Here is a 27255-nt window from a genome sequence, read left to right as displayed (position 1 = left end):
CTAGCTAAGAAGAAATTGCTAAGATTAGACAAATCAAACCGTTGTACTATAATGAAATGTAATGAAATGTAATACTACCTGCGGACCGAGTGCAGATGCGACCGCTCGCTCCAACCCGGAAGGTTTCAGTACTACTGATTTCTCTGAGAGTGAGGCAGATATATATTATTACTGTGTAAAACCTAGCAGTACTACTGATTTCTCTGAGTGAGTATATATTATTACTGTGTAAAACCTAGATATATATTATTACTGTATAAAACCTAGCAGTACTACTGATTTCACTGAGAGTGAGGCAGATATATATTATTACTGTGTAAAACCTAGCAGTACTACTGATTTCTCTGAGAGTGAGGCAGATATATATTATTACTGTATAAAACCTAGCAGTACTACTGATTTCTCTGAGAGTGAGGCAGATATATATTATTACTGTGTAAAACCTAGCAGTACTACTGATTTCTCTGAGAGTGAGACAGATATATATTATTACTGTATAAAACCTAGCAGTACTACTGATTTCTCTGAGAGTGAGGCAGATATATATTATTACTGTATAAAACCTAGCAGTACTACTGATTTCTCTGAGAGTGAGACAGATATATATTATTACTGTATAAAACCTAGCAGTACTACTGATTTCTCTGAGAGTGAGACAGATATATATTATTACTGTGTTAAACCTAGCAGTACTACTGATTTCTCTGAGAGTGAGACAGATATATATTATTACTGTGTAAAACCTAGCAGTACTACTGATTTCACTGAGAGTGAGGCAGATATATATTATTACTGTATAAAACCAGCAGTACTACTGATTCCTCTGAGAGTGAGGCAGATATATATTATTACTGTATAAAACCAGCAGTACTACTGATTCCTCTGAGAGTGAAGCAGATATATAGCATTTTGCAAAAAAACGTGATTGTTTCTCTGAAATGAAACCATGAAGTGATATATTTTAATCAAATACTTGTCTGTCATTGAACAACCCCATGCTATGATTAGATAGTGAAAAAACACACCAATCTCTTTCAAATTGTCTTTCAGAAATAAAAGCTAATTTACAAACTTTTCTAAAAAGTGATATATAGTGTTTTGGAATGAAACTCTTCTTCTGTTTCCCCATCTGAGCTCAGAGTAGATGAGAGATGTAATGTTTGTCTCTGTTGTGTTGAAGACCAATCAAGCAGGAGAGACCAGCCTCCCCTGTTCCCAGCTGTGTGTCCATGAAGAGTGACGGGTCTATGAGTCAACCTCTATACTTTAGAAAGGGAGACTTTTCTACTGAACAAAGGTAAGAAGAACTCATGGGTCCTGGTCAGTGAGTTAAACAACACTGTCTCTAGTCATTTCTCTTCTCCCATTTTCCCATTTATTGTTGTTGTTTTCATAATCCATAGGCTAATCCTTTTGTCCATTTCCATAGCCCTAAAACAATATTAAACAAACACAACATTCCCTCCCTCACTGTGTGTTCAGATGTTGAAGCACGGCTAGGAAAAACTCCCTAGAAAGGCAGGAACCTAGGAAGAAACCTTGAAAGGAACCAGGCTCCTAGGGGTGGCCAGTCCTCTTCTGGCTGTACTGGGTAGAGAGGAACCAGGCTATGAGGGGTGGCCAGTCCTCTTCTGGCTGTACTGAGTAGAGAGGAACCAGGCTCTGAGGGGTGGCTAGTCCTCTTCTGGCTGTGCTGGGTAGAGAGGAACCAGGCTACGAGGGGTGGCCAGTCCTCTTCTGGCTGTACAGAGTAGAGAGGAACCAGGCTCTGAGGGGTGGCCAGTCCTCTTCTGGCTGTACTGGGTAGAGTGGAACCAGGCTCTGAGGGGTGACCAGTCCTCTACTGGCTGTACTGGGTAGACCAGAAGAAACAGGCTCTGAGGGGTGGCCAGTCCTCTTCTGCCTGTGCTGGGGGGAGATAATGAGAGTACATGGCCATTAAGGCCAGATCGTTCTTCAAGATGTTCATAGATGACCAGCAGGGACAAATTATAATCACAGTGGTTATAGACGGTCAACAGGTCAGCAACTCAGGAGTAAATGTCAGGTTGCTTTTCATAGCCGAGAATTCAGAGGTCGAGACAGCAGGTGTGAGTGAGAGAGTGTGAGAGAGAGAAAGTGAGAGAGCGTGAGAGAGAGAGTGAGAGAGTGCAAGAGTGTGAGAGAGAATGAGAGAGAGAGTGTAAGAGAGAGTGAGAGAGAGTGAGAGAGAGTGAGGGAGAGAGAGAGAGAGAGAGAGAGAGTGTGAGAGAGAGAGAGAGAGAGAGAGTGTAAGAGAGAGTGAGAGAGAGAGAGAGAGAGAAAGAGAGAGAGACAAAACAGCATGTTCGGGACAAGATAGCATGTCCGGTGAACAGGTCAGGGTTCCATTGCCTCAGGCAGACCAGTAGAAAGGGATCAGCAGCACGACAAGGTTTCACGTCTGGTTGAGCATGTATCGATACTGATATGATGGAAAGAAAGGGAACACTGCTCTCGGATCAGTTTCTCAATTCAAATATTTCCTCACCATTATCATTATTGCACAATACTGATGATGGATCAGCTCCTCGAGAAACACTATCACCTATTGCTGCAAATATCTACTCAGCCTATTCTAATGTTTATCCAATAAAAATGCACACCAGATTTGGCACATAATTGTGTTCATGGAAGGCTTCACATCATGAAATATATTGAGACAAATTATAGACAGTAGTCTACAAGTAGCAAAATATAAGTCAATATATTGAACATAAAATGTTTTTCAATTTGATTGAAATTGGACTATAGCTGTTTATATTTTAATGCAGTTTCCGTTGTGAAGCATCCTTTTATGCTGCTTGTTTCTGTCAATTGCAAAGACATTGTCAACTTTGTTCTGAATTCATCTGTGGTCACAGAGAGACTGATAAACCATGTGATTCTATGTTTATCTGAGATCTTCTGTGTATTGTCGTGGAGAATCGACTCAGAAATATAACACTCTTAAAATAACTTGTGAATTCAATATACAATTTAATACAAAGTAGCAAAACTGAGCCCCTCCATGGAAGGACCTTATCACTAACATAACAGGGCTGAGCCCCTCCATGGAAGGACCTTATCACTAACATAACAGGGCTGAGCCCCTCCATGGAAGGACCTTATCACAAACATAACAGGGCTGAGCCCCTCCATGGAAGGACCTTATCACAAACATAACAGGGCTGAGCCCCTCCATGGAAGGACCTTATCACTAACATAACAGGCCCTCCATGGAAGGACCCCATCACTAACATAACAGGGCTGAGCCCCTCCATGGAAAGACCTTATCACTAACATAACAGGGCTGAGCCCCTCCATGGTAGGACCTTATCACTAACATAACAGGGCTGAGCCCCTCCATGGAAGGACCTTATCACTAACATAACAGGGCTGAGCCCCTCCATGGAAGGACCTTATCACTAACATAACAGGGCTGAGCCCCTCCATGGAAGGACCTTATCACTAACATAACAGGGCTGAGTCCCTCCATGGAAGGACCTTATCACTAACATAACAGGGCTGAGCCCCTCCATGGAAGGACCCTATCACTAACATAACAGGGCTGAGCCCCTCCATGGAAGGACCTTATCACAAACATAACAGGGCTGAGCCCCTCCATGGAAGGACCCTATCACAAACATAACAGGGCTGAGCCCCTCCATGGAAGGACCCTATCACTAACATAACAGGGCTGAGCCCCTCCATGGAAGGACCTTATCACAAACATAACAGGGCTGAGCCCCTCCATGGAAGGACCCTATCACAAACATAACAGGGCTGAGCCCCTCCATGGAAGGACCCTATCACTAACATAACAGGGCTGAGCCCCTCCATGGAAGGACCTTATCACAAACATAACAGGGCTGAGCCCCTCCATGGAAGGACCTTATCACTAACATAACAGGCCCTCCATGGAAGGACCCCATCACTAACATAACAGGGCTGAGCCCCTCCATGGAAAGACCTTATCACTAACATAACAGGGCTGAGCCCCTCCATGGAAGGACCTTATCACTAACATAACAGGCCCTCCATGGAAGGACCCCATCACTAACATAACAGGGCTGAGCCCCTCCATGGAAAGACCTTATCACTAACATAACAGGGCTGAGCCCCTCCATGGTAGGACCTTATCACTAACATAACAGGGCTGAGCCCCTCCATGGAAGGACCTTATCACTAACATAACAGGGCTGAGCCCCTCCATGGAAGGACCTTATCACTAACATAACAGGGCTGAGCCCCTCCATGGAAGGACCTTATCACTAACATAACAGGGCTGAGTCCCTCCATGGAAGGACCTTATCACTAACATAACAGGGCTGAGCCCCTCCATGGAAGGACCCTATCACTAACATAACAGGGCTGAGCCCCTCCATGGAAGGACCTTATCACAAACATAACAGGGCTGAGCCCCTCCATGGAAGGACCCTATCACAAACATAACAGGGCTGAGCCCCTCCATGGAAGGACCCTATCACTAACATAACAGGGCTGAGCCCCTCCATGGAAGGACCTTATCACAAACATAACAGGGCTGAGCCCCTCCATGGAAGGACCCTATCACAAACATAACAGGGCTGAGCCCCTCCATGGAAGGACCCTATCACTAACATAACAGGGCTGAGCCCCTCCATGGAAGGACCTTATCACAAACATAACAGGGCTGAGCCCCTCCATGGAAGGACCTTATCACAAACATAACAGGGCCTCCATGGAATGACCCTATCACTAACATAACAGGGCTGAGCCCCTCCATGGAAGGACCCTATCACTAACATAACAGGGCTGAGCCCCTCCATGGAAGGACCTTATCACTAACATAACAGGGCCTCCATGGAAGGACCTTATCACAAACATAACAGGGCTGAGCCCCTCCATGGAAGGACCTTATCACTAACATAACAGGGCTGAGCCCCTCCATGGAAGAGTATAGCCTGGGTGTCATATGGTCTGATGTTCTCTTTCAAACATAGAGTATAGTCTGGGTGTCGTATGGTCTGATGTACTCTTTCAAACATAGAGTATAGTCTGGGTGTCGTATGGTCTGATGTACTCTTTCAAACATAGAGTATAGTCTGGGTGTCGTATGGTCTGACATTCAAACATAGATGTTGGATCTCTGTTTAGTTGTCACTGTGTTAACCACAACCAACATGTTGGATCTCTGTTTAGTTGTCATTGTGTTAACCAGAACCAACATGTTGGATCTCTGGTTAGTTGTCACTGTGTTAACCACAACCAACATGTTGGATCTCTGTTTAGTTGTCACTGTGTTAACCACAACCAACATGTTGGATCTCTGTTTAGTTGTCACTGTGTTAACCACAACCAACATGTTGGATCTCTGTTTAGTTGTCACTGTGTTAACCACAACCAACATGTTGGATCTCTGTTTAGTTGACACTGTGTTAACCACAACCAACATGCTGGATCTCTGTTTAGTTGTCACTGTGTTAACCACAACCAACATGCTGGATCTCTGTTTAGGGGTCAGTTCTCTAAAACGAGACTCTCTGGGAACATGACACCAAAGCTAAGAGGTGAGATTACAATGTTGTTTGTTTCTAAAACGTGTTTCCACCATTTTTTCACATTTGTTATTTATCAGACAGTATTGCTCAGGGGAACCTTGTCTGTAAAATATTGTTGTTCTAAGATTTTAATTCATGGATTTTTGTGTATGAATTTTTGTTTTTCAAAACGCTATATAGCTGGAATGGAATGTTTGTATCCTGTATATTAGACTGTGATATGTGGTTGTCTCACCAGCACACACACGCACACACACACACACACACATACATACACATATACACACACACACACACACACACACACACACACACACACACACACACACACACACACACACACACACACACACACACACACACCTCTATAAAATGTTAGCATGACACAATCATTGAGCCTCTTAATTATTATCTAATATGTTGGCAGCAAAACTTTATAGTGTTTATTCTGATCGTTGTTACAAGCTGAATTCTGACAATATATCCGTTATATCAACACACTCTTCACTCCTGTTGAAACCAGAAAGGGTTCTATCTTCCTACAATATACAGAACCACTGAAGTTCTATATAGAACCCTTTATAGGAGGTTAGGAAGTGTCTGAGTATACAGTATATATAGAATATATATAGAACCCTTTATAGGAGGTTAGGAAGTGTCTGAGTATACAGTATATATAGAATATATATAGAACCCTTTATAGGAGGTTAGGAAGTGTCTGAGTATACAGTATATATAGAATATATATAGAACCCTTTATAGGAGATTAGGAAGTGTCTGAGTATACAGTATATATAGAATATATATAGAACCCTTTATAGGAGGTTAGCCTGTCTGAGTATACAATATATATATAATATATATAGAACCCTTTATAGGAGGTTAGGAAGTGTCAGAGTATACAGTATATATATAATATATATAGAACCCTTTATAGGAGGTTAGGAAGTGTCAGAGTATACAGTATATATAGAATATATATAGAACCCTTTATAGGAGGTTAGGAAGTGTGTAACGGTTCTCTTGTGGTGAAGGAGAGTCGGACCAAAATGCAGCGTGATGATGATTCATGATATTTTAATGAAGGAAAAAACTATACATGAAGAAAATAGAAAATAATGAAATGTGAAAACCGAAACAGCCCTATCTGATGCAAACACAAAGACAGGAACAATCACCCACAAAACACTCAAAGAATATGGCTGCCTAAATATGGTTCCCAATCAGAGACAACGATAATCACCTGCCTCTGATTAAGAACCTCCTCAGGCAACCATAGACTTTCCTAGACAACCCTACTCAGCCACAATCCCGATACCTACTAAAACCCCAATACAAAAACACACCACAAAATAAACCCATGTCACACCCTGGCCTGACCAAATAAATAAAGAAAACACAAAATACTAAGACCAAGGCGTGACAAAGTGTCTGACTATACAGTATATATAGAATATATATAGAACCCTTTATAGGAGGTAAGGAAGTGTCTGAGTATACAGTATATATAGAATATATATAGAACCCTTTATAGGAGGTTAGGAAGTGTCTGAGTATACAGTATATATAGAATATATATAGAACCCTTTATAGGAGGTTAGGAAGTGTCTGAGTATACAGTATATAGTATATATATAATATATATAGAACCCTTTATAGGAGGTTAGGAAGTGTCTGAGTATACAGTATATATAGAATATATATAGAACCCTTTATAGGAGGTTAGGAAGTGTCTGAGTATACAGTATATATAGAATATATATTGGTCAGAACTCTAGAGGTTCTTCTTCACTGAATTGATCTTCATTATATCCAAACACACTGGTGGTCAGGGAGGCATCTCTTTGTTTGAACGATGGTCCACGTCAACTCTGGCATTACAATACATATATTACATTACATCACATTACATTACAATACAATACAATACATTACAATACAATACAATACAATACAATACATTACAATACAATACAATACATTACAATACAATACAATACAATACAATACAATACATTACAATACATTACATTACATTACAATACAATACAATACATTACATTACATACATTACAATACAATACAATACAATACATTACAATACATACAATACAATACAATACATTATACAATACATCATACATTACAATACATACATTACAATACATTACAATACATTACATACATTACAATACAATACATTACAATACATTACAATACAATACATTACAATACATACATTACAATACAATACATTACAATACAATACAATACAATACAATACATACATTACAATACAATACAATACAATACAATACAATACATACATTACAATACATTACAATACAATACATACATTACAATACAATACATTACAATACATTACAATACAATACAATACATACATTACATACATTACAATACATTACAATACAATACATTACAATACATACATTACATTACAATACATACAATACAATACAATACATACATTACAATACATACAATACAATACAATACAATACAATACATTACAATACAATACATTACAATACAATACAATACATTACAATACATACATTACAATACATACATTACATTACAATACAATACAATACATACATTACAATACATTACAATACAATACAATACAATACAATACATACATTACAATACATACATTACAATACATTACAATACATTACATACATTACAATACAATACATTACAATACATTACAATACATTACAATACAATACAATACAATACATACATTACAATACAACGTTGACCATTACTTACAGCATTTACATTACATTTAAGTCATTTAGCAGACGCTCTTATCCAGAGCGACTTACAAATTGGTGCTTTCACCTTATGACATCCAGTGGAACAGCCACTTTACAATAGTGCATCTAGGTCTTTTAAGGGGGGGGTGAGAAGGATTACTTTATCCTATCCTAGGTATTCCTTCAAGAGGTGGGGTTTCAGGTGTCTCCCGGAAGGTGGTGATTGACTCCGCTGTCCTGGCGTCGTGAGGGAGTTTGTTCCACCATTGGGGGCCAGAGCAGCGAACAGTTTTGACTGGGCTGAGCGGGAACTGTACTTCCTCAGTGGTAGGGAGGCGAGCAGGCCAGAGGTGGATGAACGCAGTGCCCTTGTTTGGGTGTAGGGCCTGATCAGAGCCTGGAGGTACTGAGGTGCCGTTCCCCTCACAGCTGCGTAGGCAAGCACCATGGTCTTGTAGCGGATGCGAGCTTCAACTGGAAGCCAGTGGAGAGAGCGGAGGAGCGGGGTGACGTGAGAGAACTTGGGAAGGTTGAACACCAGACGGGCTGCGGCGTTCTGGATGAGTTGTAGGGGTTTAATGGCACAGGCAGGGAGCCCAGCCAACAGCGAGTTGCAGTAATCCAGACGGGAGATGACAAGTGCCTGGATTAGGACCTGCGCCGCTTCCTGTGTGAGGCAGGGTCGTACTCTGCGGATGTTGTAGAGCATGAACCTACAGGAACGGGCCACCGCCTTGATGTTATTTGAGAACGACAGGGTGTTGTCCAGGATCACGCCAAGGTTCTTAGCGCTCTGGGACGAGGACACAATGGAGTTGTCAACCGTGATGGCGAGATCATGGAACGGGCAGTCCTTCCCGGGAGGAAGAGCAGCTCCGTCTTGCCGAGGTTCAGCTTGAGGTGATGATCCGTCATCCACACTGATATGTCTGCCAGACATGCAGAGATGCGATTCGCCACCTGGTCGTCAGAAGGGGAAAGGAGAAGATTAATTGTGTGTCGTCTGCATAGCAATGATAGGAGAGACCATGTGAGGTTATGACAGAGCCAAGTGACTTGGTGTATAGCGAGAATAGGAGAGGGCCTAGAACAGAGCCCTGGGGGACACCAGTGGTGAGAGCACGTGGTGAGGAGACGGATTCTCGCCACGCCACCTGGTAGGAGCGACCTGTCAGGTAGGGCGCAATCCAAGCGTGGGCCGCGCCGGAGATGCCCAACTCGGAGAGGGGTGGAGAGGAGGATCTGATGGTTCACAGTATCGAAGGCAGCCGATAGGTCTAGAAGGATGAGAGCAGAGGAGAGAGAGTTAGCTTTAGCAGTGCGGAGCGCCTCCGTGATACAGAGAAGAGCAGTCTCAGTTGAATGACTAGTCTTGAAACCTGACTGATTTGGATCAAGAAGGTCATTCTGAGAGAGATAGCGGGAGAGCTGGCCAAGGACGGCACGTTCAAGAGTTTTGGAGAGAAAAGAAAGAAGGGATACTGGTCTGTAGTTGTTGACATCGGAGGGATCGAGTGTAGGTTTTTTCAGAAGGGGTGCAACTCTCGCTCTCTTGAAGACGGGAGCGACGTAGCCAGCGGTCAGGGATGAGTTGATGAGCGAGGTGAGGTAAGGGAGAAGGTCACCGGAGATGGTCTGGAGAAGAGAGGAGGGGATAGGGTCAAGCGGGCAGGTTGTTGGGCGGCCGGCCGTCACAAGACGCGAGATGTCATCTGGAGAGAGAGGGGAGAAAGAGGTCAGAGCACAGGGTAGGGCAGTGTGAGCAGAACCAGCGGTGTCGTTTGACTTAGCAACGAGGATCGGATGTCGTCGACCTTCTTTTCAAAATGGTTGACGAAGTCATCTGCAGAGAGGAGGAGGGGGGGGGGAGGAGGATTCAAGAGGGAGGAGAAGGTGGCAAAGAGCTTCCTAGGGTTAGAGGCAGATGCTTGGAATTTAGAGTGGTAGAAAGTGGCTTTAGCAGCAGAGACAGAGGAGGAAAATGTAGAGAGGAGGGAGTGAAAGGATGCCAGGTCCGCAGGGAGGCGAGTTTTCCTCCATTTCCGCTGGCTGCCCGGAGCCCTGTTCTGTGAGCTCGCAATGAGTCGTCGAGCCACGGAGGCGGGAGGGGAGGACCGAGCCGGCCTGGAGGATAGGGGACATAGAGAGTCAAAGGATGCAGAAAGGGAGGAGAGGAGGGTTGAGGAGGCAGAATCAGGAGATAGGTTGCAGAAGGTTTGAGCAGAGGGAAGAGATGATAGGATGGAAGAGGAGAGAGTAGCGGGGGAGAGAGAGCGAAGGTTGGGACGGCGCGATACCATCCGAGTAGGGGCAGTGTGGGAAGTGTTGGATGAGAGCGAGAGGGAAAAGGATACAAGGTAGTGGTCGGAGACTTGGAGGGGAGTTGCAATGAGGTTAGTGGAGGAACAGCATCTAGTAAAGATGAGGTCGAGCGTATTGCCTGCCTTGTGAGTAGGGGGAAGGTGAGAGGGTGAGGTCAAAAGAGGAGAGGAGTGGAAAGAAGGAGGCAGAGAGAATGAGTCAAAGGTAGACGTGGGGAGGTTAAAGTCGCCCAGAACTGTGAGAGGTGAGCCGTCCTCAGGAAAGGAGCTTATCAAGGCATCAAGCTCATTGATGAACTCTCCGAGGGAACCTGGAGGGCGATAAATGATAAGGATGTTAAGCTTGAAAGGGCTGGTAACTGTGACAGCATGGAATTCAAAGGAGGCGATAGACAGATGGGTAAGGGGAGAAAGAGAGAATGACCACTTGGGAGAGATGAGGATCCCGGTGCCACCACCCCGCTGACCAGAAGCTCTCGGGGTGTGCGAGAGCACGTGGGCGGGACGAAGAGAGAGCAGTAGGAGTAGCGGTGTTGTCTGTGGTGATCCATGTTTCCGTCAGAGCCAAGAAGTCGAGGGACTGGAGGGAGGCATAGGCTGAGATGAACTCTGCCTTGTTGGCCGCAGATCGGCAGTTCCAGAGGCTACCGGAGACCTGGAACTCCACGTGGGTCGTGCGCGCTGGGACCACCAGATTAGGGTGGCCGCGGCCATGCGGTGTGGAGCGTTTGTATGGTCTGTGCAGAGAGGAGAGAACAGGGATAGACAGACACATAGTTGACAGGCTAGAGAAGAGGCTACGCTAATGCAGAGGAGATTGGAATGACAAGTGGACTACACGTCTCGAATGTTCAGAAAGTTAAGCTTACGTAGCAAGAATCTAATTGACTAAAATGATTAAAATGATACAGTACTGCTGAGGTAGGCTAGCTGCGTTGTTGACACTACCTAATCAAGTTGTTCCGTTGAGTGTGAAGTTTCTACAATGCTGCTTTTCGGGGGCAAGCTGGCTAGCTAGCAGTGTTGGTTACGTTACGTTGCGTTAGGAGAACGACAATAGCTGGCTAGCTAACCTAGAAAATCGCTCTAGACTACACAATTATCTTTGAAACAAAGACGGCTATGTAGCTAGCTATGTAGCTAGCTACGATCAAACAAATCACACCGTTGGGACTGTAATGAAATGAAATGAAATATGATACTACCTGTGGAGCGAGCGGAATCGACCGAATGCGAAAGTTCTATTCAGTAGACGTTGGCTGGCTATTGGCTAGCTAGGAGTGTCTCCTACGTTAAGGACGACAAAATAGCTGGCTAGCTGGCTAGCTAACCTCGGTAAATTAAGATAATCACTCTAAGACTACACACTCTAACTACACAATTATCTTGGATACGAAGACAGCAAAGACAACTATGTAGCTAGCTAACACTACACTAATCAAGTCGTTCAGTTGAGTGTGATAGTTACTACAGTGCTACGGTAGACGGTGAACGTGTTGGGCAGATAGGAGACGACGAAAATACGATAATTACGCAATTATCTTTGATACAACGACGACTATGTAGCTAGCTAAGAATAAATTGCTAAGATTAGACAAATCAGACCGTTGTACTATAATGAAATGTAATGAAATGTAATGAAAAGTTATACAACCTGCAGACCGAACGCGGATGCGACCCCTCTCGCTCAACCCGCCCCAACCCAGCAAACATGTCTCTTCTGCTCTGTTCTTAACCCCTCCTCTCTTCACTAGATGGAGGGTAACTTTAGTGTTTAACCCCTCCTCTCTTCACTAGATGGACGGTAACTTTAGTGTTAAACCCCTCCTCTCTTCACTAGATGGACTTTAGTGTTTAACCCCTCCTCTCTTCACTAGATGGACGGTAACTTTAGTGTTTAACCCCTCCTCTCTACACTAGATGGACTTTAGTGTTTAACCCCTCCTCTCTTCACTAGATGGACGGTAACTTTAGTGTTTAACCCCTCCTCTCTTCACTAGATGGACGGTAACTTTAGTGTTTAACCCCTTTTCTCTTCATTAGATGGACGGTAACTTTAGTGTTTAACCCCTCCTCTCTACACTAGATGGACGGTAACTTTAGTGTTTAACCCCTCCTCTCTTCACTAGATGGACGGTAACTTGAGTGTTTAACCCCTCCTCTCTTCACTAGATGGACAGTAACTTTAGTGTTTAACCCCTTTTCTCTTCACTAGATGGACGGTAACTTTAGTGTTTAACCCCTCCTCTCTACACTAGATGGACGGTAACTTTAGTGTTTAACCCCTCCTCTCTTCACTAGATGGACGGTAACTTTAGTGTTTAACCCCTCCTCTCTTCACTAGATGGACGGTAACTTTAGTGTTTAACCCCTCCTCTCTTCACTAGATGGACGGTAACTTTAGTGTTTAACCCCTCCTCTCTTCACTAGATGGACGGTAACTTTAGTGTTTAACCCCTCCTCTCTTCACTAGATGGACGGTAACTTTAGTGTTTAACCCCTCCTCTCTTCACTAGATGGACGGTAACTTTAGTGTTTAACCCTCCTCTCTTCACTAGATGGACGGTAACTTTAGTGTTTAACCCCTCCTCTCTTCACTAGATGGACGGTAACTTTAGTGTTTAACCCCTTTTCTCTTCACTAGATGGACAGTAACTTTAGTGTTTAACCCCTCCTCTCTTCACTAGATGGACAGTAACTTTAGTGTTTAACCCCTCCTCTCTTCACTAGATGGACGGTAACTTTAGTGTTTAACCCCTCCTCTCTTCACTAGATGGACGGTAACTTTAGTGTTTAACCCCTCCTCTCTTCACTAGATGGACGGTAACTTTAGTGTTTAACCCCTCCTCTCTTCACTAGATGGACTTTAGTGTTTAACCCCTCCTCTCTTCACTAGATGGACAGTAACTTTAGTGTTTAACCCCTCCTCTCTTCACTAGATGGACTTTAGTGTTTAACCCCTCCTCTCTTCACTAGATGGACAGTAACTTTAGTGTTTAACCCCTCCTCTCTTCACTAGATGGACGGTAACTTTAGTGTTTAACCCCTCCTCTCTTCACTAGATGGACTGTAACTTTAGTGTTTAACCCTCCTCTCTTTACTAGATGGACGGTAACTTTAGTGTTTAACCCCTCCTCTCTTTACTAGATGGACGGTAACTTTAGTGTTTAACCCCTCCTCTCTTCACTAGATGGACGGTATCTTTAGTGTTTAACCCCTTTTCTCTTCACTAGATGGACAGTAACTTTAGTGTTTAACCCCTCCTCTCTTCACTAGATGGACGGTAACTTTAGTGTTTAACCCCTCCTCTCTTCACTAGATGGACGGTAACTTTAGTGTTTAACCCCTCCTCTCTTCACTAGATGGACGGTAACTTTAGTGTTTAACCCCTCCTCTCTTCACTAGATGGACGGTAACTTTAGTGTTTAACCCCTCCTCTTCACTAGATGGACAACTTTAGTGTTTAACCCCTCCTCTCTTCACTAGATGGACGGTAACTTTAGTGTTTAACCCCTCCTCTCTTCACTAGATGGACGGTAACTTTAGTGTTTAACCCCTCCTCTCTTCACTAGATGGACTTTAGTGTTTAACCCCTCCTCTCTTCACTAGATGGACAGTAACTTTAGTGTTTAACCCCTCCTCTCTTCACTAGATGGACTTTAGTGTTTAACCCCTCCTCTCTTCACTAGATGGACAGTAACTTTAGTGTTTAACCCCTCCTCTCTTCACTAGATGGACAGTAACTTTAGTGTTTAACCCCTCCTCTCTTCACTAGATGGACTTTAGTGTTTAACCCCTCCTCTCTTCACTAGATGGACAGTAACTTTAGTGTTTAACCCCTCCTCTCTTCACTAGATGGACGGTAACTTTAGTGTTTAACCCCTCCTCTCTTCACTAGATGGACGGTAACTTTAGTGTTTAACCCCTCCTCTCTTCACTAGATGGACTGTAAACTTTAGTGTTTAACCCTCCTCTCTTTACTAGATGGACGGTAACTTTAGTGTTTAACCCCTCCTCTCTTTACTAGATGGACGGTAATTTTAGTGTTTAACCCCTCTGTGTCCAAGGACCAAACTTTTGAATATTATTTTCGGTGCGCCTTAAGTATGCTGGAAACATGACATTTACAACAATGTTTTTTCTGATAACTAGTTCATTGCATCCGCCATGGAGCCCAGTTTCATAATATTATGTTATGTTATATAGTAATCGCTACAAAACAGGCCTTATTTTAGGTCATTCTTCTCCCTGCCAGCTCCTATTTGTTCTATTGAGCTCCATGGAATCAACTCACCTTCTGAACGTTCTATTCCCAGCTCATTGTTCCGCGTCACAATGGAGGCTTCACTATTGTATCAATGACACCTGCCGGCATTAACCTTGAACGCTGACGTCAGGTTACTTATTATCAACAGGGTTACAGGTAGTTGGTGAGCGTGATCACTGTTCGCCTGGATACACGTTGTGGTGACCCACAATACTAAACCTTAAATCGTTTCTGGTCATGGTTAACCATATTTGTTTTCAGAAAAAGGTATACCACCTAACTAAAACGAATGTCCCTGTCCTCATTTTCAAGATAAGGCCAATTTAAACAGCCAGAAGAAGTTTTTAAAATTAAGAAACATCACTTTTTTTGATGACTTGTTTCTAAATGGCTGCTGGGTAATTTGATAAGCATCGAAATGTTCGTTCGTGGACATCGGATTGAGTGAAAGCTGCGCAGTTTCACTGAGTTAGAAAACAAATGGAAGGTGTAGCTCACTGATTTGTAGATCTGACGCAGTTGCTACCTCAGATTATGAGCCGAGCAGGTGTCGTGATTGAGATATGTAATACCCACAGAAGGCCAGAGGGAGGAGCAAGAGACCTATAAACACATACTGTTTTTACCTTAAAAACCCTGAACCTAACAATCAATCAAATGTATTTATAAAGCCCTTTTTACATCAGCAGATGTCACAAAGAGCTCTACAGAAACTCTATAATAAATTTTATCCTTAATCCCTAACCATACGTGTTACCCAGAGAAGGCCACAGCCCATACTGTTTTATTTTATAAAGCCCTTTTTACATCAGCATCTAACCCTACGTATGACCTATTTTAGCATTAACATTAACCCAAATTATTTTAGAAACTGTTTTAGTAATAATATTATGTTAGTAAATACCACTATGGTACTAAATAGCACTGATTATTTTGTTAATCAAAACCTGTCTCAGCATCTTGCTGTTTTTGTTTTGTTATTTTATTATATTTATTATTTCAAAGCAGAACACTTGATCAACAAGACACATCTGTTTTATTTTTCAAATGTGGTTTGAACTGTGTGACCAAGTAACTTCTATGTGAAAGTCCAGTAATTGGCTTGGGAAAGATGGGGCAGGTTAGAGATCTAAGGAATTAACCAGAAAAATACACTTTATTTCTCAGCTGCCCCACCAACGTCTGTATGTGAATTAATAACTTTTAATTGCAAAATGTCCAATAGGTGGAAGCATATGAACACGAAGCATCAGTTATAGGCTACAAGCAGCAATATGATGGACCATGAAGCATCAGTTATAGGCTACAAGCAGCAATAGACCATGAAGCATCAGTTATAGACTACAAGCAGCAATATGATGGACCATGAAGCATCAGTTATAGGCTACGAGCAGCAATATGATGGACCATGAAGCATCAGTTATAGGCTACAAGCAGCAATATGATGGACCATGAAGCATCAGTTATAGTCTACAAGCAGCAATATGATGGACCATGAAGCATCATATTATAGTCTACAAGCAGCAATATGATGGACCATGAAGCATCAGTTATAGGCTACGAGCAGCAATATGATGGACCATGAAGCATCAGTTATAGGCTACAGCAATAGCAGCAATTATAGATGGACCATGAAGCATCAGTTATAGGCTACAAGCAGATGGACCATGAAGCATCATTATGGACCATGAAAGCATCAGTTATAGGCTACAAGCAGCAATAGACCATGAAGCATCAGTTATAGACTACAAGCAGCAATATGATGGACCATGAAGCATCAGTTATAGGCTACAAGCAGCAATATGATGGACCATGAAGCATCAGTTATAGGCTACGAGCAGCAATATGATGGACCATGAAGCATCAGTTATAGGCTACAAGCAGCAATATGATGGATGAAGCATCAGTTATAGACTACAAGCAGCAATATGATGGACCATGAAGCATCAGTTATAGCAGCAATATGATGGACCATGAAGCATCAGTTATAGCTACAAATATGATGGACCACGAAGCATCAGTTATAGGCTACAAGCAGCAATATGATGGACCATGAGGCATCAGTTATAGTCTACAAGCAGCAATATGATGGACCATGAAGCATCAGTTATAGTCTACAAGCAGCAATATGATGGACCATGAAGCATCAGTTATAGTCTACAAGCAGCAATATGATGGACCATGAAGCATCAGTTATAGTCTACAAGCAGCAATATGATGGACCATGAAGCATCAGTTATAGTCTACAAGCAGCAATATGATGGACCATGAAGCATCAGTTATAGGCTACAAGCAGCAATATGATTGACATAAAATAGCAGCAACCACAGACTATATGTCCCATGCTTTTCTAAAATGGTCTCATGACTTTAGTTAGCTGTATATCTCCTATTAGGGCTGTGTTGCTTTTGGGAGAGAAAAACAAGTGACTATAGCAGGTATTGAATCCCAGGTAAATAATCACTAGTCAAAACCTCAACCTTAGTATACATTCATTATAAAAATCACCTTAATATCTGATATTGTTTATAAACAACCTCGGAATAGAAAAGACAGAGTGGGACTTCCAGCCCGTCAATAAATGACATCATGCAGCCCAGCAGTTAGCAAATAGCACATTTTCCACATGGATTCAAACCAGCCACCTTTAGGCCACAGGTCCAACTCCTTAGCCACTGGGTGAAAACCTGAGTTAATCTTGGGGAATAAGCCTGATACATGGTATCACTTGTTATACATAATTATTACACATAAATCATTGCCAAAAGCCAAAGACATATATTATTAATGGATTGATCATATCAAATATCAAAACATTATTTTTATCTGCTCCAAAACAATTACATGTGGCTCAGGAACCACTGACTCACTGCATTATTCTATAGTATTATCAAGACACCTGCTGTTAACTCTTAACTACTTAGGACACCTGCTGTTAACTCTTAACTACTTAGGACAGCTGCTGTTAACTCTTAACTACTTAGGACACCTGCTGTTAATTCTTAACTACTTAGGACAGCTGCTGTTAACTCTTAACTACTTAGGACACCTGCTGTTAACTCTTAACTACTTAGGACACCTGCTGTTAACTCTTAACTACTTAGGACAGCTGCTGTTAACTCTTAACTACTTAGGACACCTGCTGTTAACTCATAACTACTTAGGACACCTGCTGTTAACTCTTAACTACTTAGGACACCTGCTGTTAACTCATAACTACTTAGGACAGCTCAGAGGTGTCATAAATTTCTGCCAACTAGGTGGGACTAGAGACTTCATAAATAGCTTTAATTTATACCCATAAGTGTAAAATGTCTTTATTCTCAGCACTTATACGACCAATTTTCTCCTCTGAGACACTTTGTGGATATGGACCCAGATCTCAAAATATTGTTATAAAAAAACATAGAATGTTTGTTTTACATAATAATAAATAATTCATATTACTAATGTAACCCACTGTAAAGACTGGGTTCAGTTGATTGTGTTGCACTGCTCATGTCCGCGTTCTGGAACTGTCCGCGTCCCCGTACAGAACCGTCCGCGTCCCCGTACAGAACCGTCCGCGTCCCCGTACAGAACTGTCCGCGTCCACGTTCGGTGTGGCGCCAAGGATATTGTCCGGTTACGCGCAGAGTGGACTGAGGTGATCTTGGGGAATAACGACGGTGTTTGTTACAGTGTTGAGACACCGAAGTTTACTGTTCAATTTGCTTTTTTCTTTACGGTCAGGGACAGTATGAGTGTAGCCAGATCCTTTTCACTCTCTATCCTTGTTTCAATTTGTGTTTCACCGGATTCATCATCGAGACGAGGGACAGACGAACGACCTGCTAACTAACCAGCAGCATCCTAGTTATCCTAGCTAGTCGGTACAGCTCGGTAAGCTAGCTAGCTACTCTACCAGCAGCATCCTAGTTATCCTAGCTAGCTACAGCTCTAATCTATCACTCAACCAGCAGCATCCTAGTTACTGCTATTACATCATCACCGGCTGTGGACCGATGGAGCTCCCGGTTGTTTCTTCCACCTGTTAAATCCCGGTGAGGCTTCTCCCTCTCTCGTTGACGGATGCTGGCTACCTCTGTCCGGTTCTCCTCTCTTCACTAGATGGACGGTAACTTTAGTGTTTAAACCTCTGTGTCCAAGGACCGAACTTTTGAATATTATTTTCAGGGCGCCTCAATAGCAGGTATTGAACCCCGGGTAAATAATCACTAGTCAGAACCTCAACCTCAGTATACCTTCATTATAAAAATCATCTTAATATCTGATATTGTGAGTAAACAACCTCGAGATTGCGTCTTCCAGACCTCCAATAAATCACATCATTCAAACCCTCCCGGTTAGTAAATGTACCTCAACATGCCCCCGGAGAGGCAGAGTAACGACACCAGCCTTTTAGCGGGGCTGACAGACTGACTACAACGGTCGCGTCGCTAAATGAATTTCGTCATTTTAAATGACACACTGCTCGCGCGCGTTAACGTCTGTAAGTCAGTTCTATTTGTGACGCAGAATGAAGCGATAAATAGCTTTTTGGAATGAAACTCTTATGTTTCCCCATCTGAGCTCAGAGTAGATGAGAGATGTAATGTTTGTCTCTGTTGTGTTGAAGTCCAATCAAGCAGGAGAGACCAGCCTCCCCTGTTCCCAGCTGTGTGTCCATGAAGAGTGACCGGTCTATGAATCCTCCTCTAAACTTTAGAGAGGGAGACTTTTCTACTGAACAAAGGTAAGAAGAACTCATGGGTCCTGGTCAGTGAGTTAAACAACACTGTCTCTAGTCATTTCTCATCTCCCATTTTCCAAATCCTTTTGTCCATTTTCATAGTCCTAAAACAATATTAAACAAACACAACATTCCCTCACTGTGTGTGTATGTGTGTGTGTGTGTGTGTGTGGTACCTGGTACCCTGCACATTGACTCAGTACTGGTACTCCTTATAGTCTCATTATTACCTCAACTACCTGGTACCCTGCACATTGACTCAGTACTGGTACTCCTTATAGTCTCATTATTACCTCAACTACCTGGTACCCTGCACATTGACTCAGTACTGGTACTCCTTATAGTCTCATTATTACCTCAACTACCTGGTACCCTGCACATTGACTCAGTACTGGTTCTCCTTATAGTCTCATTATTACATCAACTACCTGGTACCCTGCACATTGACTCAGTACTGGTTCTCCTTATAGTCTCATTATTACCTCAACTACCTGGTACCCTGCACATTGACTCAATACTGGTACTCCTTATAGTCTCATTATTACCTCAACTACCTGGTACCCTGCACATTGACTCAGTACTGGTACTCCTTATAGTCTCATTATTACCTCAACTACCTGGTACCCTGCACATTGACTCAGTACTGGTACTCCTTATAGTCTATTTATTACCTCAACTACCTGGTACCCTGCACATTGACTCAGTACTGGTACTCCTTATAGTCTCATTATTACCTCAACTACCTGGTACCCTGCACATTGACTCAGTACTGGTACTCCTTATAGTCTCATTTATTACCTCAACTACCTGGTACCCTGCACATTGACTCAGTACTGGTACTCCTTATAGTCTCATTATTACCTCAACTACCTGGTACCCTGCACATTGACTCAGTACTGGTACTCCTTATAGTCTATTTATTACCTCAACTACCTGGTACCCTGCACATTGACTCAGTACTGGTACTCCTTATAGTCTCATTATTACCTCAACTACCTGGTACACTGCACATTGACTCAGTACTGGTCCTCCTTATAGTCTCATTATTACCTCAACTACCTGGTACCCTGCACATTGACTCAGTACTGGTACTCCTTATAGTCTCATTATTACCTCAACTACCTGGTACCCTGCACATTGACTCAGTACTGGTACTCCTTATAGTCTATTTATTACCTCAACTACCTGGTACCCTGCACATTGACTCAGTACTGGTACTCCTTATAGTCTCATTATTACCTCAACTACCTGGTACACTGCACATTGACTCAGTACTGGTCCTCCTTATAGTCTCATTATTACCTCAACTACCTGGTACCCTGCACATTGACTCAGTACTGGTACTCCTTATAGTCTCATTATTACATCAACTACCTGGTACCCCTGCACATTGACTCAGTACTGGTACTCCTTATAGTCTCATTATTACCTCAACTACCTGGTACCCCTGCACATTGACTCAGTACTGGTTCTCCTTATAGTCTCATTATTACCTCAACTACCTGGTACCCTGCACATTGACTCAGTACTGGTTCTCCTTATAGTCTCATTATTACCTCAACTACCTGGTACCCTGCACATTGACTCAGTACTGGTACTCCTTATAGTCTCATTATTACCTCAACTACCTGGTACCCTGCACATTGACTCAGTACTGGTACTCCTTATAGTCTCATTATTACCTCAACTACCTGGTACCCTGCACATTGACTCAGTACTGGTCCTCCTTATAGTCTCATTATTACCTCAACTACCTGGTACCCTGCACGTTGACTCAGTACTGGTACTCCTTATAGTCTCATTATTACCTCAACTACCTGGTACCCTGCACATTGACTCAGTACTGGTCCTCCTTATAGTCTCATTATTACCTCAACTACCTGGTACCCTGCACATTGACTCAGTACTGGTACTCCTTATAGTCTCATTATTACCTCAACTACCTGGTACCCTGCACATTGACTCAGTACTGGTACTCCTTATAGTCTATTTATTACCTCAACTACCTGGTACCCTGCACATTGACTCAGTACTGGTACTCCTTATAGTCTCATTATTACCTCAACTACCTGGTACACTGCACATTGACTCAGTACTGGTCCTCCTTATAGTCTCATTATTACCTCAACTACCTGGTACCCTGCACATTGACTCAGTACTGGTTCTCCTTATAGTCTCATTATTACCTCATCTACCTGGTACCCTGCACATTGACTCAGTACTGGTACTCCTTATAGTCTCATTATTACCTCAACTACCTGGTACCCTGCACATTGACTCAGTACTGGTTCTCCTTATAGTCTCATTATTACCTCAACTACCTGGTACCCTGCACATTGACTCAGTACTGGTTCTCCTTATAGTCTCATTATTACCTCAACTACCTGGTACCCTGCACATTGACTCAGTACTGGTTCTCCTTATAGTCTCATTATTACCTCAACTACCTGGTACCCTGCACATTGACTCAGTACTGGTTCTCCTTATAGTCTCATTATTACCTCAACTACCTGGTACCCTGCACATTGACTCAGTACTGGTTCTCCTTATAGTCTCATTATTACCTCAACTACCTGGTACCCTGCACATTGACTCAGTACTGGTACTCCTTATAGTCTCATTATTACCTCAACTACCTGGTACCTGCACATTGACTCAGTACTGGTACTCCTTATAGTCTCATTATTACCTCAACTACCTGGTACCCTGCACATTGACTCAGTACTGGTACTCCTTATAGTCTCATTATTACCTCAACTACCTGGTACCCTGCACATTGACTCAGTACTGGTTCTCCTTATAGTCTCATTATTACCTCAACTACCTGGTACCCTGCACATTGACTCAGTACTGGTACTCCTTATAGTCTCATTATTACCTCAACTACCTGGTACCCTGCACATTGACTCAGTACTGGTTCTCCTTATAGTCTCATTATTACCTCAACTACCTGGTACCCTGCACATTGACTCAGTACTGGTACTCCTTATAGTCTCATTATTACCTCAACTACCTGGTACCCTGCACATTGACTCAGTACTGGTACTCCTTATAGTCTCATTATTACCTCAACTACCTGGTACCCTGCACATTGACTCAGTACTGGTTCTCCTTATAGTCTCATTATTACCTCAACTACCTGGTACCCTGCACATTGACTCAGTACTGGTTCTCCTTATAGTCTCATTATTACCTCAACTACCTGGTACCCTGCACATTGACTCAGTACTGGTACTCCTTATAGTCTCATTATTACCTCAACTACCTGGTACCCTGCACATTGACTCAGTACTGGTACTCCTTATAGTCTCATTATTACCTCAACTACCTGGTACCCTGCACATTGACTCAGTACTGGTACTCCTTATAGTCTCATTATTACCTCAACTACCTGGTACCCTGCACATTGACTCAGTACTGATTCTCCTTATAGTCTCATTATTACCTCAACTACCTGGTACCCTGCACATTGACTCAGTACTGATTCTCCTTATAGTCTCATTATTACCTCAACTACCTGGTACCCTGCACATTGACTCAGTACTGGTCCTCCTTATAGTCTCATTATTACCTCAACTACCTGGTACCCTGCACATTGACTCAGTACTGATTCTCCTTATAGTCTCATTATTACCTCAACTACCTGGTACCCTGCACATTGACTCAGTACTGGTACTCCTTATAGTCTCATTATTACCTCAACTACCTGGTACCCTGCACATTGACTCAGTACTGGTACTCCTTATAGCCTCATTATTACCTCAACTACCTGGTACCCTGCACATTGACTCAGTACTGGTCCTCCTTATAGTCTCATTATTACCTCAACTACCTGGTACCCTGCACATTGACTCAGTACTGATTCTCCTTATAGTCTCATTATTACCTCAACTACCTGGTACCCTGCACATTGACTCAGTACTGGTCCTCCTTATAGTCTCATTATTACCTCAACTACCTGGTACCCTGCACATTGACTCAGTACTGATTCTCCTTATAGTCTCATTATTACCTCAACTACCTGGTACCCTGCACATTGACTCAGTACTGGTACTCCTTATAGTCTCATTATTACCTCAACTACCTGGTACCCTGCACATTGACTCAGTACTGGTACTCCTTATAGTCTCATTATTACCTCAACTACCTGGTACCCTGCACATTGACTCAGTACTGGTACTCCTTATAGTCTCATTATTACCTCAACTACCTGGTACCCTGCACATTGACTCAGTACTGGTACTCCTTATAGTCTCATTATTACCTCAACTACCTGGTACCCTGCACATTGACTCAGTACTGGTACTCCTTATAGTCTCATTATTACCTCAACTACCTGGTACCCTGCACATTGACTCAGTACTGGTACTCCTTATAGTCTCATTATTACCTCAACTACCTGGTACCCTGCACATTGACTCAGTACTGGTTCTCCTTATAGTCTCATTATTACCTCAACTACCTGGTACCCTGCACATTGACTCAGTACTGGTACTCCTTATAGTCTCATTATTACCTCAACTACCTGGTACCCTGCACATTGACTCAGTACTGGTACTCCTTATAGTCTCATTATTACCTCAACTACCTGGTACCCTGCACATTGACTCAGTACTGGTACTCCTTATAGTCTCATTATTACCTCAACTACCTGGTACCCTGCACATTGACTCAGTACTGGTACTCCTTATAGTCTCATTATTACCTCAACTACCTGGTACCCTGCACATTGACTCAGTACTGGTACTCCTTATAGTCTCATTATTACCTCAACTACCTGGTACCCTGCACATTGACTCAGTACTGGTACTCCTTATAGTCTCATTATTACCTCAACTACCTGGTACCCTGCACATTGACTCAGTACTGGTACTCTTATAGTCTCATTATTACCTCAACTACCTGGTACCCTGCACATTGACTCAGTACTGGTTCTCCTTATAGTCTCATTATTACCTCAACTACCTGGTACCCTGCACATTGACTCAGTACTGGTACTCCTTATAGTCTCATTATTACCTCAACTACCTGGTACCCTGCACATTGACTCAGTACTGGTACTCCTTATAGTCTCATTATTACCTCAACTACCTGGTACCCTGCACATTGACTCAGTACTGGTACTCCTTATAGTCTCATTATTACCTCAACTACCTGGTACCCTGCACATTGACTCAGTACTGGTACTCCTTATAGTCTCATTATTACCTCAACTACCTGGTACCCTGCACATTGACTCAGTACTGGTACTCTTATAGTCTCATTATTACCTCAACTACCTGGTACCCTGCACATTGACTCAGTACTGGTTCTCCTTATAGTCTCATTATTACCTCAACTACCTGGTACCCTGCACATTGACTCAGTACTGGTTCTCCTTATAGTCTCATTATTACCTCAACTACCTGGTACCCTGCACATTGACTCAGTACTGGTTCTCCTTATAGTCTCATTATTACCTCAACTACCTGGTACCCTGCACATTGACTCAGTACTGGTCCTCCTTATAGTCTCATTATTACCTCAACTACCTGGTACCCTGCACATTGACTCAGTACTGGTACTCCTTATAGTCTCATTATTACCTCAACTACCTGGTACCCTGCACATTGACTCAGTACTGGTACTCCTTATAGTCTCATTATTACCTCAACTACCTGGTACCCTGCACATTGACTCAGTACTGGTTCTCCTTATAGTCTCATTATTACCTCAACTACCTGGTACCCTGCACATTGACTCAGTACTGGTTCTCCTTATAGTCTCATTATTACCTCAACTACCTGGTACCCTGCACATTGACTCAGTACTGGTACTCCTTATAGTCTCATTATTACCTCAACTACCTGGTACCCTGCACATTGACTCAGTACTGGTTCTCCTTATAGTCTCATTATTACCTCAACTACCTGGTACCCTGCACATTGACTCAGTACTGGTTCTCCTTATAGTCTCATTATTACCTCAACTACCTGGTACCCTGCACATTGACTCAGTACTGATACTCCTTATAGTCTCATTATTACCTCAACTACCTGGTACCCTGCACATTGACTCAGTACTGGTTCTCCTTATAGTCTCATTATTACCTCAACTACCTGGTACCCTGTACATTGCCTCAGTACTGGTTCTCCTTATAGTCTCATTATTACCTCAACTACCTGGTACCCTGTACATTGCCTCAGTACTGGTTCTCCTTATAGTCTCATTATTACCTCAACTACCTGGTACCCTGCACATTGACTCAGTACTGGTACTCCTTATAGTCTCATTATTACCTCAACTACCTGGTACCCTGCACATTGACTCAGTACTGGTTCTCCTTATAGTCTCATTATTACCTCAACTACCTGGTACCCTGCACATTGACTCAGTACTGGTTCTCCTTATAGTCTCATTATTACCTCAACTACCTGGTACCCTGCACATTGACTCAGTACTGGTACTCCTTATAGTCTCATTATTACCTCAACTACCTGGTACCCTGCACATTGACTCAGTACTGGTCCTCCTTATAGTCTCATTATTACCTCAACTACCTGGTACCCTGCACATTGACTCAGTACTGGTACTCCTTATAGTCTCATTATTACCTCAACTACCTGGTACCCTGCACATTGACTCAGTACTGGTACTCCTTATAGTCTCATTATTACCTCAACTACCTGGTACCCTGCACATTGACTCAGTACTGGTTCTCCTTATAGTCTCATTATTACCTCAACTACCTGGTACCCTGCACATTGACTCAGTACTGGTTCTCCTTATAGTCTCATTATTACCTCAACTACCTGGTACCCTGCACATTGACTCAGTACTGGTACTCCTTATAGTCTCATTATTACCTCAACTACCTGGTACCCTGCACATTGACTCAGTACTGGTTCTCCTTATAGTCTCATTATTACCTCAACTACCTGGTACCCTGCACATTGACTCAGTACTGGTTCTCCTTATAGTCTCATTATTACCTCAACTACCTGGTACCCTGCACATTGACTCAGTACTGATACTCCTTATAGTCTCATTATTACCTCAACTACCTGGTACCCTGCACATTGACTCAGTACTGGTTCTCCTTATAGTCTCATTATTACCTCAACTACCTGGTACCCCTGTACATTGCCTCAGTACTGGTTCTCCTTATAGTCTCATTATTACCTCAACTACCTGGTACCCCTGTACATTGCCTCAGTACTGGTTCTCCTTATAGTCTCATTATTACCTCAACTACCTGGTACCCTGCACATTGACTCAGTACTGGTACTCCTTATAGTCTCATTATTACCTCAACTACCTGGTACCCTGCACATTGACTCAGTACTGGTACTCCTTATAGTCTCATTATTACCTCAACTACCTGGTACCCTGCACATTGACTCAGTGCTGGTCCTCCTTATAGTCTCATTATTACCTCAACTACCTGGTACCCTGCACATTGACTCAGTACTGGTACTCCTTATAGTCTCATTATTACCTCAACTACCTGGTACCCCTGCACATTGACTCAGTACTGGTACTCCTTATAGTCTCATTATTACCTCAACTACCTGGTACCCTGCACATTGACTCAGTACTGGTACTCCTTATAGTCTCATTATTTTTT

General features: G+C 42.7%; 1 long non-coding RNA gene across 2 annotated transcripts in view; it reads left to right on the top strand.

The window, feature by feature from the left end:
- Positions 1-807: 807 nt before the first annotated feature.
- The window catches only part of LOC135567702 (uncharacterized), a 46604-nt gene continuing 20156 nt past the window's right edge, over positions 808-27255 (top strand). The window contains exons 1-3 of one of the 2 annotated variants that reach the window (XR_010462390.1): positions 808-1297; positions 5497-5549; positions 19536-19652. This is a non-coding gene — a long non-coding RNA (uncharacterized LOC135567702). Of the gene's footprint in view, positions 1298-5496; positions 5933-19535; positions 19653-27255 lie in introns of those variants that run through there. The other variant, XR_010462389.1, reaches the window with a different exon arrangement.

The sequence above is a fragment of the Oncorhynchus nerka genome, unplaced genomic scaffold (assembly GCF_034236695.1).
Source record: "Oncorhynchus nerka isolate Pitt River unplaced genomic scaffold, Oner_Uvic_2.0 unplaced_scaffold_1853, whole genome shotgun sequence".
NCBI lineage: Eukaryota > Metazoa > Chordata > Actinopteri > Salmoniformes > Salmonidae > Oncorhynchus > Oncorhynchus nerka.
This window is presented reverse-complemented; position numbering and strand designations above follow the sequence as displayed.